The sequence below is a fragment of the Ursus arctos genome, unplaced genomic scaffold (genome assembly GCF_023065955.2).
Source record: "Ursus arctos isolate Adak ecotype North America unplaced genomic scaffold, UrsArc2.0 scaffold_1, whole genome shotgun sequence".
NCBI classification, from domain to species: domain Eukaryota; kingdom Metazoa; phylum Chordata; class Mammalia; order Carnivora; family Ursidae; genus Ursus; species Ursus arctos.
This window is the reverse complement of record NW_026622763.1, coordinates 22,021,330-22,038,530: the sequence shown is the minus strand read 5'-3', so window position 1 is coordinate 22,038,530 and position 17,201 is coordinate 22,021,330. Positions and strand designations below refer to the sequence as shown.

Below are 17,201 nucleotides of genomic sequence, written 5' to 3'. Positions count from 1 at the left end.
GTTCTATAGTATTATGTCCTATGGTTTAGCCTAAACACTTAGCATTTAGTTGTAAATATATTTTTTAATACATTACCTATAGTGTTCACTATCTATCCAGTCTCCCGAGCTTTGCTCCTTCCTTCTTTCTCCTTCTCTAGCCATGTGTAAATTTTCCTGCTAAATGTTTCTTTACTTTTTTCCATACTTATAAGCAATCCTTGTTCAGTCCCAAATTATCTATGTCTTGGAATTCTGCAAAAATACCTTAAAAATTCACCCAATCTTTGCTGAACTTTGTGTCCCCCAAAGCCATCATTACAACAATCATTCAAAACTCTAAGCTAATCAAGCCCATTGCTTCCCTCTTAAAACCTTCTGACTAATCAACTATATAAAATCCAAGTTCTTAAACTGAGTGTAGACCACCCAGCCTGCTTCCTATTCTAATCTCTCACAGCTTCATATTTTGAAATTTTTGGCTACAGGAACCTTGAATTTTTTACAATTTTACCCTTCTTTCTCTCCCACTGCCCTCCACATACACCATGCTCTTCTCTCCTTTTTGTCTTCTGGCAGGAACCCTCTCCCCTCACTTCCCTACATCATCTAACTCCAACATCTTGAACTCTTCTACAAATGACTAATTACCTTGCTAGTCTCTCCCACAGAGCCTGGAAGTAGCATCAAAATCCTTCAGACAGAAACTACCCATCAATTGACTGGATTTGGCAATATAGATAAAATCTTGTGTTCCCTGATCTAAATTATTGCTTTACTTCACTTATTTTATCCACTAGCAAAGACTTGATTCCAATGAGTTTGTTAAAAAGTATCAAGGATTCTAAAATACTAGATTGAACAACTTGATCATCAATCACTGAAAAGCATGTGAGGGGTTATCTGACCTGTAGTACCATGAGCCAGCAATAAGAGAGGAAGGAAGGAAGGAAGGAAGGAAGGAAGGAAGGAAGGAAGGGAGGAAGGGGAGAGAAAGAGAAAGAAAGAGAGAGAGAGAAAGAAAGAAAAAGAAAGAAAGAAAGAAAGAAAGAAAAAGAAAGAAAGAAAGAAAGAAAGAAAGAAAGAAAGGGAAAGAAAGAAAGAAAAAGAAAAGAAAGAAAGAAAGAAAGAAAGAAAGAAAGAAAGGAAGAAAAGGGAGGGAGAGGAGGAAGGGAGGGAGGGAGGGAGGGAGGAAGAGCAAAAGGAGAAAGAAAGAAAAAAAGAAAAGAAAAAAAAGAAAGAAAGAAAGAAAGAAAGAAAGAAAGAAAGAAAGAAAGAAAGAAAAAAGAAAGAAAAAGAAAAGGGAGGGAGAGGAGGGAGGGAGGGGGGAGGAAGGAAGGAAGGAAGGAAGGAAGGAAGGAAGGAAGGAAGGAAGGAAGGAAAAAGAAAAGAGACCATTTGTTCTTCCCTAACTGAATCCTCCCGAGTAGGAGCTATAACATTATGAATGTGTTCCACTATCAGACATTAAGCTCCCTATAAATGCTTTTAGAGAGCACACAAGCCAAATTAATATGCCAAAAAAATGTGAGAAAGTAGATTAGAAATGAATCAATCAAATAATTCAGAAATTCTCGGCAAATTCAGAGGTAAACAAAAGAAATGTGGAAGCCAGCACTTTTATTGTGCATTGCACAGCCTCCTGGGAATCCTAACTTTGAGATCCAAGAAAACGTTTAAGGGGAAGAAGGCAATACATGTTTATCTCAAAGTCAGTCTCTTTTTACATATGATCTCTTATTAGGCATTGCTTGATCATAATTCTGACAATTGTAGACTACTTGTTTAAAATAACAATCTAAGCCTTCAGCTACATAAATGCCAACAGTTGTTTGGATTAACTAAAGCCTTATTATGTGTTTCCACTTAAAGGTTTGGAATAAAATCTGCAGTTTCCTTGACAAATGGAAACATTACAATGAATAAACAACTCTATTTCAATATACTATCCTTCTTTTGGAGTCTGGGCATTTTATGATTATGTAACTGATTTTCTCAGTTGGTTAAAATGTGAAACTTGAGCAAAGTTGAGAAAATCCAATGTGTACTTCGTTTCAATACACGGTGCTTAAAAATATATGCACCAGTTTACAATCATTGGTTATCTCAGGTGGTGGAATTATAGATTATTTTTCATTCTCCCCACCTTTTTTTTTTTTAACCTTTCATTCCTGTGATTTTTTCATTCCAGAATTAGAAATCTGTACCTCCCACTCACCTTCATCCATTTTGCCCATACCCCCAAACCCCTCCCCTCGGCAACCACCAATTTGTTCTCTATATATAGAAGACTGTTTCTGCTTCACTTGTTTATTTTGGTTTCGTTTGGATTCTATTTATAAGTGAAATCAAATGGTATTTCTCTTTCTCTGACTTATTTCACTTGGCATAAGCCACATTGTTGCAAATGGCAATATTTTATTCTTTTTTATTGCTAAGTAATATTCCTGTGTGTGTGTGTGTGTGTGTGTGGACACCAAATCTTTATTCGTTCCTCAATTGATAGAGACATAGTTTGCTTCCAAATCTTCACTACTATAAATAATGCTGCAATGAACACAGGGAGGCATATAGCTTTTCAAGTTAGTGTTTTTGTTTTCTTTGGGTAAATACCCAGAAGTGTAATTACTGGACTATGTGATATTTCTATTTTTAATTTTTTGAGGAAGCTCCATACTGTTTCCCACAGTGGCTGCGCCAATTTACATGCCCACCAACAGTGCATGAAGGTTCTTTTTCTCCACATCTTGGCCCACTGTTATTCCTTGTCTTTTTGATACTGGCCATCCTGACAGGTGTGAGGTGATATCTCATTATGGTCTTGATTTTCATTTCCCTGATGACTAGCGATGTTGAGCATCTTTCTAGGTGCTTGTTAACCATCTGTATGTCTTCTCTGGAAAATTATCAATTCAGATCCTCTGCCCATTTTTAATTGGGTTATTTGGTTTTTCTGGTGTTGAGTTAGGAGTGCTTTATATATTTTGGATACTGACCACTCATCATATATAGGATTTCCAAATACCTTGTCCCATTCAGTAGGTTGCCTTTTTGTTTTGTTGATTGTTTCTTTCACTGTGCAAAAGCTTTTTGTTTTGGTATAGTCACAATAGTTAATTTTTGCTTTTGTTTCCCTTGCCTGAGGAGACAGATCCAGAAAAACGTTTCTAAGGCCAATGTCAAAGAGATTACTGACAATGTTGTGTTCTAGGAGTTTTAGGATTTCAGGTGTCACATTTAGGCCTTTAATCCATTTTGAATTTAATTTTGCATATGGTGTAATACGGTGGGTCATGTTTTGTATGAAGCTATCCAGTCTTCCCAGAATCATTTACTTAAGAGACTGTCTTTTCCCCATTGTATATTCTTGCCTCCTTTGTTGTAGATTAATTGACCATATGAGTGTAGGTTTATTTCTGGGCTCTCTACTCTGCTCCATTGATCTATGTGTCTATTTTTGTGCCAGTACCATACTGTTTAGATCACTGTGCTTTGTAATATAACTCAAGGTCCAGAATTGTGATGCCTCCAAGTTTTGCTTTTCTTTTTCAAGCTTGCTTTGGCTATTTGGGATCTTTTGTGGTTCCGTCCAAATTTTAGAATTGTTTGTTCTAGTTGTTTGAAAAATGCTATTGGTATTCTGATAGGGATTGCATTAACTGTGTAGATTGCTTTGGGTCCTATGGACATTTTAACAATATTTGTTCTTCCAACCCATGAGCAAGGAATGTCTTTCTATTTCTTTATATTGTCTTCAATTTTCTTTCATCAAGGTTTTATAGTTTTCAGAGTATAGTTCTTTTACGTCTTTGGTTAGGTTTATTCCTAGATATCTTTTTATATTTGATGTAATTGTAAATGGGATTTTCTTAATTTCTCTTTCTGTTGCTTCATTATTATGTATAGAAATGCAACAGATTTTTGTACATTGATTTTGTATCCTGCAACTTTACTGAATTCATTTATCAGTTCTAGTGGTTTTTTGGTGGAGTCTTCAGGGTTTTCTTTTTTATTTATTTATTTATTTATTTATTTATTTTTTATATAATAAAAAAATCATTAAAATAAAAAAAAATTAAAAAAAATCTATAGAGAGTATCATGTCACTTACAAATTGTGAAAGTTTTACTTCTTCCTTACTGATTTGGATGCCTTTTATTTCTCTTTGTTTTCTCATTGCTGTGGCTAGGAATTCTAGTACTATGTTAAATAAAAGTGGTTGGGGGCTCCTGGGTGGCACAGCGGTTGGGCGTCTGCCTTTGGCTCAGGGCATGATCCCGGCGTTATGTGATCGAGCCCCACATGAGGCTCCTCTGCTAGGAGCCTGCTTCTTCCTCTCCCACTCCCCCTGCTTGTGTTCCCTCTCTCGCTGGCTGTCTCTATCTCTGTCGAATAAATAAATAAAATCTTTTAAAAATAAATAAATAAATAAATAAAATAAAAGTGGTTGGAGTGGACATCCTTTTCTTATTCCTGACCTTAGAGGAAAAACTGAGGATGATGTTAGCTGTGGGGTTTTCATATAAGGCCTTTATTATGTTGAGGTGTGTTCCCTCTAAACCTACTTTATGGAGGGTTTTATAATGGATGGATATTATACTTTGTTAAATGCTTTTTCTGTATCTATTGAAATAATCATATGGTTTTTATCTTTTCTCTTATTATCACATTGATTGATTTGCAAATACTAGACCATCCTTGCCTCCCAGGAATAAATCACACTTGATAGTGGTGAATGATTTTTTTAATGTATTGTTGGATTCTGTTTGCTAGTATTTTGTTGAGGATTTTTGCATCTATGTTCACCAGGGATCTTGGCCTGTAGTTCTCCCTTGTAGTGTTGTCTTTATCTGGTTTTGGTATCAGGGTAGTGTTGGCCTCATTGAATGAATTTGGAAGGTTTCCTTCCTTTTTTTTTTTCTTTAATAGTTTGAGAAGAATAGGTATTAACTCTTTAGATGTTTGGTAGAGTTGACCTGTGAGGCCATCTGGCCTAGACTTCTGTTTGTTGGCAGTTTTTTGATTACTGATTCCATTCCTTTGCTGGTTATTGGCCTGTTCAAATTTTCTATTTCTTCTTTTTTTTTTCTTTTTTTGGTTTTGGTAGTTTATATGTTTCTAGGAATTTATCCATTTCTTGTAGGTTGTCCAATATGTCGGCATATAGTTTTTCATATTATTCTCTTACAGTTGTTTGTATTTCTTGGTGTTAGTCGTTATTTCTCCTTTCTCGTTTGTGATTTTATTTATTTGAGTCATTTCTCTTTTTTTCTTCATTAAGTTTGGTGAGGAGTTGATCAATTTTATTGAGTTTTTTTCGAAGAAGCAGCTCCTGGTTTCACTTGCCTGTGCTGTTGTGTTTTTAGTTTCTATATCATTTATCTATGCTCTGATATTTATTATTTCCTTCCTTCTACTGGTTTTAGGTTTTGTTTGTTGTTCTTTTTCTTGCTCCTTCTGCAGTTAGGTTATTTGTTTGAAATTTTTCTTTCTTCTTGAGGTCTGCCTGTATTGCCATAAACTTCTAAGAATTGCTTTTGCTGCATCCCAAAGGTTTTGGACTGTCATGTTTTCATTTTCATTTGTTTCCATGTACTTTTTTATTTCTTCTTTGATTTCCTGGTTGACATATTCATTATTTAGTAGCATATTATTTAATTTCCATGTATTTGTGATCTTTCCAAATTTTTTCTTGTGGTTGTCTTCTAGTTTCGTAGTGTTGTGGTCAGAAAAAAATGCATTGGATGACTTGATCTTGAATTTTTTGAGGTTTCTTTTGTAGCCTAATATGTGATCTCTTCTGGAGAATATTCCATGTGAACTAGAAAATAATGTGTATTCTGCTGTTTTAGGAGGGAATGTCCTGAATATCTGTTAAATCCATCTGTTCCAGTGTGTCATTCAAAACCATTGTTTCCTTGTTGATATTCTGTTTAGATGATGTGTCCATTGGTGTAAGTGGGGTATGAAAGTCCCCTACTATTTTTGTCTTATTATCAATTTGTTCCTATGTATTTGTTATTAACTGTTTTATGTAGATGGGTGCTCCTATATTGGGTGCATATTTACAATTGTTAATCTTTTTGTTGGATTGTTCTCTTTATTATTATATAGTGTCTTTGTCTCTTGTTAGAGTCTTTGCTTGCAAGTCTAATTTGTCCAATATAATTATTACTACTCTGGCTTTCTTTTTGACATCCATTTGCATGATAAATCCCCTCATTTTCAATCTGTGGGTGTCTTTAGGTCTAAAGTGAGGCTCTTAAAGGCAGCATATAGATGGATCCTATTTTTTTATCCATTTTGTCACCCTACATCTTTTGATTGGAGTATTTAGTCCATTTACATTCAAAGTAATTATTGATAGGTATGTATTTATTGTCATTTTATTTGTTTTGTGGTTGTTTCTGAATATTTCCTCTGATCCTTTCTTGTCTTTCTCTCTTTCATGGTGTGCTGATTTTCTTTAGTGATATATTTGAATTTCTTTCTCTTTATTCTTTACATATTTATTAGTGGTTTTTATTTATTTTTTTTTTTATTTTTTTTTTTAAAGATTTTATTTATTTATTTGACAGAGATAGAGACAGCCAGCGAGAAAGGGAACACAAGCAGGGGGAGTGGGAGAGGAAGAAGCAGGCTCCCAGCGGAGGAGCCTGATGTGGGGCTTGATCCCAGAACACCAGGATCACGCCCTGAGCAGAAGGCAGACGCTTAACGACTGCGCCACCCAGGCGCCCCTATTAGTGGTTTTTAATATATGGTTGCCATTAGGTTTGCATATAACCACTGCTGCATACAGCAGTCTATATTAAGTTGATGGTCATTTAAGTTTGAACCCATTCTTTACTCTTCTCCTCCCCATGTTTTAGGTATATGTTGCCACATTTTGCATCCTTTTACTTTGTGAGTTATTTGACTGATTTTTTACAGAAATATTTGTTTTTACTGCTTTTGTGTTTCCTACCTTTATACTGTCACTTTTGATCTCTTTCTACCTGAAGAGTCCCTTTTAATATTTCTTACAGGCTGGTTTAGTGGCCATGAACGCCTTTAGTTTTTGTTTGTCTGGGAAACTCTTTATCTTTCCTTTATTCTGAATAGTAGCCTTGCTTGATAGAGTATTCTTGGCTGCAGATTTTTCCCATTCAGCACTGTGACTATATCATGCCACTCCTTTCTGGCTTGTTAAGTTTTTATTGAAAAATCTCCTGCTAGCCTTATGGGTTTTCCCTTGCAGATTATTATCTTCTTTTGTCTTGCTGCTTTTAAATTTTTTTCCTCATTATTGTATTTTGCCAATTTAATTACAATATATTTTTTATGGATCTGCCTTTGTTGATTTTGATGGGAGTTCTCTGTGCTCTTGGATCTGAAAATGTTTCCTTTCCCAGATTAGGGATGTTTTCAGTTATTATTTCTTTCCATAAATTTTCTGCCCACTCTCTCCTTCTTCTTCCTGTGTTATTTTCTGTGAAACAAAATATGCTGATCTTGATTTAGAAAGTTAAATGAAAATGAATTTCTTAAAATCCCCCTCCTTGCAAATCTCCTTCCTTTGTACCACCCTATCCCTCAAATCAGCCACAACTATAAAATGATACTTCATCTCTCTTTTTGTGCTATGTTGACTCTTTATTTAATTTTATAGTCAGATATTTTTGTGGTTGTAATATATCGATTTCATATGAGCCATATTTTAAATGCATCATGCCTATGTTTAGAGGGATATATATAGATATCTATAGATATAGATATAGATATATAGATATAGATATAGATATAGATATAGATATAGATATAGATATAGATATCTGAAATCCCTGACAGTGGAACTTACAAAAAGTTCAAAAACAAGGAAAGGATGGATCTCATCTTCTAGACAACTATTCTCCACTCCCTGAACTTCAATGATATATTTAATGAGATAGCAGAGGAATGTTGCATTCTTGCTTGAAATCCGAAGTTAGCTGATTAAAAATAGAAAAAAATATGAAAAGGAAAACTTAGAGGTTATGGATAGACAAAACTGAGCTCAAATTTAGTATCTGACAGAATTATCTTATACAAATTTATTAATATCTCTGCCCTTTAAAGTACATATCTGTAAATTAGGGATAATGTGGTCTATGCTATTGTAAAGGTCAGAGGCACTATATGGAGATCTTGTACTTCAGTTCATGATTATATAGTAATTGCTCAATAAATTGAAGCTATTATACATTAATTCAATGAATATTTTGAGCAGCTACTAAATGCCATGTCCTAATCACTGGAGATATAACAATGAATACTACAGAAAAAAAAAAAAAATTCAACTGTTACAGATGGTGATAAGTCTCACGGAGAAAACCAAGGCAAAAGGAGCAGGGGGAAGCCATGGAGGGGAGTTTGTGATTTTCAATTGGATGGTCAAGTAGGCTTCATGTAAAAGAAAGTTTAAGGGGACTAGAAATGAGGGAATGAAGTTTTGTCCTTCTAAATGGGCAGCTCCATAATAAAATGACAACTTGTAAGAGCACTCATCATGTATTTGTATTGTCTGGCTTGTTCTTCTGACTTATGCTCCATCACATGAAACACAAATTCCAGCTTGAGAACCCTGGGGTTTCCCAAAGTAAGAAAATCTGCAGGTCAATAAAATGGAGGATTAAAGAGTGGAAATAGAGTTTGCCATTTGATTTCCTTCTATTCTTGCTTCATTTCTCATATTGAAATGTATGTGAATTCTTTAGATTATCAGCAGGAAAATTTTTATTCTATTACATGTTGCATTAAGATTATTATCTTCCTTGTTCTCTCTACTAGAATATCGGGTGCAAAAAAAAAAAAAATTGTAGGGAGAAAAATTGCCCAAATAACTCTGTGCTTAGTGAAGAAAAATAATTTCAGCTATGGTTTGCAACCACAGCAGGGACAATCTGATGTTGAGCTTCAGTGGGAAAGATAGAAGACTCCTGACATGATCACCTCAACTCTCTCTCTCTCTCTCCATCTCTCTCTCTCTCTCTCTCCCTTTCCCTGGGTGTCTCAGTATTGAGGCAATTCTGTCAGTATAGAAATATGAGATAGAATATTAAAATAGCTGTAGGGTCTCAGGAAGGAATTATAAATATAAATTCTGAGTCGAAAGGGCATTGCCATTTGCTTTCGTGTGTCTTCTGGCTGTTAGCCCAGGAACAAAACTGCCTGAATACTTTGCAACTGCAGGAGGCCTAAGAAGAGCCATGTTACCAAAATGTTGTATGAAGTACAACTTAGAGAAAATATTCCAAAAGGTGCTGAACACTGAAATGTAGAGATATTTGATAGACAATTCACATAAAAGACTGAATTTTGCCTTAACTTTTAATTTCTAAAGTTTAAACATATAGATACTTAACTGCTACTTCAACACATACATAGAAAGAAGTAAATTCTATCCATACAATATTGTAATGTGTAAAAATTGTATTGATTTACCCTTAATGAAGTGCTAACTTTCTCTTACCTTTTCTTCCTCATGCCCAAAGACAGGACTTGTAAGATGAAACTACTTGAACTGGCAAAGGTAGTCCAATATAATCATGTAGATGGTGTGATTTCATCAACAATGGCATACGTGCATGCTCTCTCATGCCTCTCTGTCTCCCAAATAACCTTCACAGGCTCTTATATGAGCCTGCAACATTAATAATCATTAAAACACAAATGTCGTTGAGGAAAATTATCAGTCATTTATGCCCTTGAATGAACAGAGTCTGAGGACCTGCTGTCCTCATGGAATAAAAAGCAGGAAACAATTATCAAGTGTCTCAAGGAAGAGACAGTGGAAAACCACCATCCTTTTGACCACCATCACCCTCAGCAAAATAGCTAACATGTACTTGGATCAGGCATGGGAGAATCTGTGTGCTCTGAAAAAAGCTCAGCTAAGCTATAACACAGATGACATGGTTCTTAAAATATCTGTACAAGTATAATGCTGTTGCCAGTGAGTCAAAAATGGCCAAAGGAAAATTGTCCCCACAACATGTATGTGGGAGTAGTGCTATGGGCATCAGCCACATAGCTAAAGTTGCTGTCAAAAGTCAGTGACTCTACTCTTTACCATCATCTCTCATCAACTATAAGATTATAGTTTTAACTGGGTTTATTCTTTCTGTCCCTCTATTTACTTATAAAATTAGTACTGCAAAAAACTTGAGAAATAGATACAGATATGAAGTAGAAAATCAAATAAATGGATCACTACCAGAGAAAGCAAAAGTTAACATTTTGGCTTATTTCCTTCTAAGCTCTTCCTTTTTTACTTTCAAACAAATAATTTCCTTTAGTCTACCAGGCGAGATCATTATGTGTATGAACTATTTTGATTTTCTTACTTGAGAGTTAAACCATGAATATATCAAAATGTACTTAAATGTGTTATTTATGGTGGCAACACTCTGAAATGGAATAATTGTTTTAATTATTATCTTTGATACTATAATATAAATGTAATATAAATGTATATAAATTTATACATTTATATGTGGAAATACATGCAAATACATATTTATGTGTAAATATATTTTTATATATAGTTAGTTGGTATGTAGTTAATTTTTTTCTATTATGAAGAACCTGACAACAAACCATGCCTTTTTGTGCAAAAGGAAGATTTCTTTTTAGATTAATTCCAAGAACCACAATTAATGGTTAGAATGAGCCCCTTGGTCTTTGAGGGTATTAAAAATAAAAAACAAAGAGCAAAAGACAAAGGCCTAAGGACAAAGGGTGCCAGATGCTGAGAAAGATAGCAGACTGAAAAACTATAGCACATTCTTAGAAGCCTCCTTGTTGGGCAAGATCAGTCTAATTGCTGGAGCACCTAGAGATGGGGGGCAGGGGCAGGGGTACAGGGTGGGAGCAAGGATGTCCATGAATCCATGAGGAGGTGCTGAAGCTGTAGCTGGGGCTGTGGTGGGACAGCAGGTGAGTGGCTTTCTATGTATTAAGTATGTCATTCTTATGGCCAGCATGACAGGTCTTTGTGTATTTGAAGAATATCAGAACTTTTTTGATACATTACTTTCAGGAAAATTTCATTTCATTTCATGCCTTTAGGTTTTGTAAATGAAAGCTTCCATATCACTGTAATCTCATTAGTATTACATATTTGCTTTTCAAATCTTCTCAAATTGTTCTCAGTAAAAATTTGAACTTTTCTTCAAATAGGCTGCTTATTTTCATTTTAAATATAATTTTTAGCTAATCAAATACTTTTTCATCACTTCTACCAGTTTGTTATTGTTGATAGAGACAAAGCTGAGAAGACCCTGGGCATTGACCCCAATCTCTATAATCCCCAAGCCCTTGTGGCATATATTATTAGGTTCACCATCGGTAAAATGGAGATGACAACAGACCCCCTACACCAGGGTTGCGTGAGTGTGTATATTAAATCACAAAGTTTTATTCAATAGTAAATGTCAAGTGGAAGTCTATTCACTAATTGAGAGATTATCCCAAATTGTCAAAAGAACTGACAAGATACAAATTTTTCCTTCAGCAAAACTGAAGATAACCACATGCTAAGGACTTCCAAGTACATTGTAGATACTCAAAAGTGTGAATAAAAAACTCATATGTTAACAAAAAAGTAATGTGGATCTTTCATATTGCTTTTTATCTGTTTTACCTATATCAGCCCATTACTGCATTCTTATGAATTCTAAGGCTGTACAACTGAGTTTATTTGCTTTTCTAAGTATGCAGTCATTTATTCTGCAAATAATGGTAGTTTTGTCTTCACTCTGCTCATTATCCTGTGTTCCTGTTTCAAGCCTTATTGAATTACCCAAAACAATCTTGTTTACTCTGGTTTTAATGACAATGGTTCCAATGTTGTAGCATTATGCTTGCTTCTCTCAAATTGGTAATGTATTTGTTGTTAATAATACTTCCATTTCACTTGAAAATTTTAAATACAATACAATGGGGTAAGCTATTTTGTTAAAATTATATGTATTTTTAATAATATGGTTATGAATGCCTTTAACAAAACTTTTTATCTGAGGCCCCAAACTATGATTACCCAAAGTAGACAGTCCTAAATTCTATAAATCAGTGAATCAGTAGAGTCCATATCATACAGTAACTGCTAGCATGCTAAACATGAGTAAAATAGTACTTACTCATTTCAAGTTATAAGCAACTAGAATACAGATTAAAAATTATCTGCATGTCTAGAAGTCCCATTTAAATTCTACTTCCTTGATATAGCCAAACATGGTGTTAGCCATACCACTCTGGAGAAATACCTACCTCTTTCTAGAAGGTTACTCATGAAACCTAGATTTTCTGGACCAAAAGCACCTTTAATGGCCTCAACATCCAAGAAATCAGTGCCTAAGTCCCTTCCACAGCATGCCTGAAAAGTATTTTTGTAGCCTATGCTTACTCCTAGAGTCACAGATAATACCTTATCTCTCAAGATGTGTGCTTTCATTCCTGGAAAAGTTTGATCAGTAAATTGTAATATTGACTCAAGCAATCTTTCTCACTTAACAACCATTGATTCTTTAGGGGTAAATATTCTGTAGTTTGATCAATAGGAAATATCTGAAAATGGGAATAAGCACAGTCAATCCCCGCCCTCCTCCCAGGGCCAAAATAAAATAAAAAAAAAAAAAAACACCTAATTCTCTGTATTTCCCAGTCATTCTCAATTTGCTGATATAAACTGTTGGCTTACTCTGAACCACTGAAAAACATTAACCCTTGCTTCCTACCACCTCCTGGCTTCTAAACTTCACACAGTGGCTCTTTCAGTTCTTGCCCTAATTATACTTGGTTCACTTCTATCCAACTAGCTTAGAAAATAAAACTTCTGTGTCACCTTAACATGTCACTATGAGCGGAGACAGGATTAATAATCTAAAAGATTAGATAGCTAGCTATTACTAAGTACCTAATATCTCCTTTTCCAAGTCAATAATTAACTTTTATACTTGTTTTGTATAATCTGTTGAACTGGACTAAAGTTAAGAGACCTGGTTTTTGTTCTGCTTTGGTGGTTTTCAGGTTTCTTATCTGTAAAAAGAGATGTTGATGGTTTCTAAACTCTTTTCTATTTTTTAACCTCAGTAAGAATGCCGATGTCTATGTGTTGCAGAACAAAAAAACCATCTAATTGCTCTCAACATATGTCAGTTAAATTATTACCAAAAAGATGGCATGAGAGGGTTAAGACTACCTGTATTTCATATGTGAGATGTTTCAGTTGATTAAAGATTATCTATAGGGGCACCTGGGTGGCTCAGTTAGTTAAGTGCCCAACTCTTGATTTCGGCTCAGTTCATGATCTCAGAGTCCTGAGTTTGAACTTCGTGTGGGGCTCTGTGCTTAGCCAGGAGTCTGCTTGAGGATTCTCTCTCTCCCTCTCCCTCTCCCCTTCCCCCTGCTCTCTCTGTCTCTCTAAAATAAATAAATCTTTAAAAATTATCTGTAAACACATATACCATTATATATGTTAGAGCAACTGAGTCAGTACACAAAAGGTTAATAAAAATAGAAGTAGAAAGCTGGATAAAACGAGATTATTTGAGTTATCATCTTGTCTAATCCTTATAAAACTTTCTGGCATTTGGACATAAGAACTGAACAGTACAGCAGGTTCTCCTTTAAGCAGAGCCCAGAGCAAGAAGAACACATTGCCCATTACTGCTTTCTGGAACATTTTTCCAGGCATAAATGCATGCAGTGTAAATTACTAGCATTCTCTTCTATCAAAAATAATATGTTTTTTACTTTATGTACTATCTAGCATAAAGACAATATTCATTAAAAATCAAATAATAATGAAACCCCATTGGGTGGTTCAAGCATCAGTACTGAGGATGAATCCAAAACATATTCTATGAGACTTAGAATACAATGCAATTGTTCTCAATGTCTAAAAACAACTGCTGAAATGAACATGGTCTGAGTACTTCAAGACCTTGAATAAAAGCAATTCCAGTTGCTTTGTGTTTCATTAAAGCACAAACACATGCAACGTACACAATACAACTTTACACTTCCAGTTTGGGCTCCATAAAAGCTACATGATGTTTTTCTCTTGATTTCCTCTCCTTCTTCATTTTTGGGTTCATGTATTTATTTCATACATTTTCCTAACATTAGGCATACAATCTATGGAGAGCAGTGCTATCAATTGTATTTTATTGATGTGGTAGATTAAAGATAACATTAAAAAGTTTGCCATGAGTTTCCTCTCTTTTGAACTGTTCAGAGCCCTAATAATTGCTCAGCTTCTGAACTGAATTGCCAAACATCTTTTTCAAAAACCTTACATTCTCTCTTAAATGGTGGAATCTCTCCACACAATCACCAACCTGTACAGAAGAGAAGCAGAAGACAGAAAGGGTGCGTAGGTATCCCTGGGCTCATGTTTGTGGAAGGAAAATCAAATAGGCTGACAAAGAACATGAGCATTAAGTGATAAAAGCAGCAATTTCATTTAGAAAGGTTTTTAGTTTCTTTGCTTTTATTTGTTTTTTCATTGTAGTGGGGAGAAGTGGTACCACCAGTAGGAATGCAGAGAGAATATTTGCACCAAAGATATCCAGAAAATTATCTGCAGGTATCTGGGCAACCAGGAGCAGAATATTACACAGTGAAACCAGAGAGGTCTGTAAGCTAAGAAGGAAGTAGAACCTTGTAAGATACATTATGGGAGCTGAGCACAAGTACTAGACAGGGCCAATGGTCTTGTTTGCCATGGATTGGAGTTCAGTAACTACTTGAAAGGATACTGAGGTCACAGGAGAATGCAAAACTCTCAGGTACGCTATAGATTGTAGAACATGTGGGGAGACCATGTCTCTAAAAGATAGGAATTTCCTCATTGTATAGTAATATATGGTTCTTCTGCCCAGTGCTTGCAGTTAGGCAATGATGTTATCATTGAGGTTATCAGATGAGCATGTCCCAGTTGGTATGTGAGCACTCAAACTAGCTAAATGGGGTCCTCCCACTATAAAGCACTGCTTTTTCATCCCAGAAACATGTAGACCTAGGAATTTTAAATAAATCAATTTTATTTCATATAGCTTACTTACTTGAGCAGAGAATGCTAAGTATCTATAGCTTGAATTTCCCTCGGAGTTCTTCTTATATTTCTGATCAATTTCTTAGGAAATGTAACCTTAAAGGGTACCCATATTCTCCCCAAGGCAGAGCCTGTTATTAATACAATTTTAGGGCTCAGTCAGAAAAATTCCAAGTGTTGCTTCCTCTGTTTTGATAAGTTCTCTATATTAGCTCCTATGTGCACTTTTATGTAAGGAATCACTGTGCAGGCCAAATGTTCTTTTCTCTAGATATCTTATAAGCATCTGGATAAATTTACATTAGAAATTCAATTAACTTTATATTAAAAGGTCAATTAACTTGGCCATGATAGAGATTGTTTTTAATTACTTTTCCTTGTAGGGCTTCTCTTCTTGTCCAAGCACAAGTGACACTATCAAATGATAGTCTCATTGCCTGTTGGGTGTCTGAAACTCATATGCAAAACTCACTGGAAAGGACTGTCCTGGTTAAATGAATTTACCTTTATAATCCTTAGGACTTAGAATATCAGTAAGGAATGATAGGGTATTTTTGCTTAAACAGTCTTTATAATATTGTTCATGACAATATCCTTCATTATTTGTCCTTGCTCGTTTCTATTTTCTTGGTGGAAGATGATAATAAATAAAAATTATTTTAAAGAGTTAGCCCTCCATGATCCCAGCATTCTGGGATCGAGCCCCGCATTAGGCTCCTCCGCTGGGAGCCTGTTTCTTCCTCTCCCACTCCCCCTGCTTGTGTTCCCTCTCTCGCTGGCTGTCTCTCTCTCTCTGTCAAATAAATAAATAAATCTTTAAAAAAACAATAAAGAGTTAGCCCTCATTACATCATATCACAGTATATTGTATGAAAAATGAACAAATGATTACATTAAAAACAAGTGATTCTATTCCTTTAGAGGGCTCTTAGTTATCTTTGTATTCATATGGATCACTACTTAACTTGCTCATGTGTCACTAGAGCACTTATTCTTGAGAAACCCAAGGGATTACCACTTGACACAATATAACAAGCTGTAGTGTAGTGTCTACTTATTACCAGGAGGTAACCAATACTAAGCCGTCACTCAGTCAAAATAATATAATGAAAGAAAGAAATATAGAAATATATAAAATATATGACTATATTTTACATATTACTATATTAACTCCAATCTCCAGATGACTAGCAACTTAAAAATAAAAATACTACTCAGGAGTTTGATTTGAGGTGAAGTCTGCAGATGAAATTTTTTGTTTTACTTTTGAAGAAGGGACCAGCCTGTACCTTACAGGAGCGGTAACAATGTGCTAAGCATGATATAAATGTTATCTATATAGTTCTCACTACAATCCTATGAGATCTAATTCATTGTTTCCATTTTACTGATGAACAAACAGAAGCTTATATTCCAGCCAATGTCACACATTGTCACACTTTAATGGCAAAGTCAGAAACTACACCCACATCAATCGGCCTTTTCAGATTTCCCATTTTCTCCCAGGGTACAAGTACAGCTCTAAGAGTAGTAAGACCATGAAAGTGGGTTTGGAAGTATGTTGACTGTTTGGAGGGCAGTTTGGGAACTGAATCAGAGGGATGGAATGGTTTTGGCCAGTACAACTCAAAGAGTGGGGCCACAAGAGTATAAATTAACTATGTCATTAAACATATTTTCCCCCCATATTGATAGTTTCTCAATGAAGGGAGCTGTGCACTGATTTATATTCCAGTGCATGCTTCTAATCTCCTCCTGGACCAATAACAGTTTGCAAACCAGCAAGCAGTCCATGGACCACACTTAAGTGGCATAAGCTTAAGGAATGTCTTATGAAATTTTCCTTTACTGTGAACAGTTAAATAATTTTAGATAAAAGTTCTCCTTAAAGTTACTCTATGTATTTTTCCATTTATAAAAAGTATTAAAAAGCCACATTGGGGCACCTGGGTGGCTCCGTCAGTTAGGCGTCTGCCTTTGGCTCAGGTCATGATTCCAGGGTCCTAGGATTGAGCCCCACATTGGGCTCCCTGCTCAGTGGGGAGCCTGTTTCTCCCTCTCCAGCTCCACCTGCTCATGCTTGTGTGCTTGCTCTCTCTCTGTCAAATAAATAAAATCTTAAAAAATAAATAAATAAAAATAAAAA

The 17,201-nt window shown here is 35.2% G+C and overlaps 1 protein-coding gene across 1 annotated transcript in view; it reads right to left on the bottom strand.

Annotated features, from left to right (window-relative positions):
- HNMT (histamine N-methyltransferase) overlaps positions 1-17,201 on the bottom strand; it is a 51,779-nt gene that overhangs the window by 21,793 nt on the left and 12,785 nt on the right. The gene's annotated exons all lie outside the window — the stretch shown is intronic.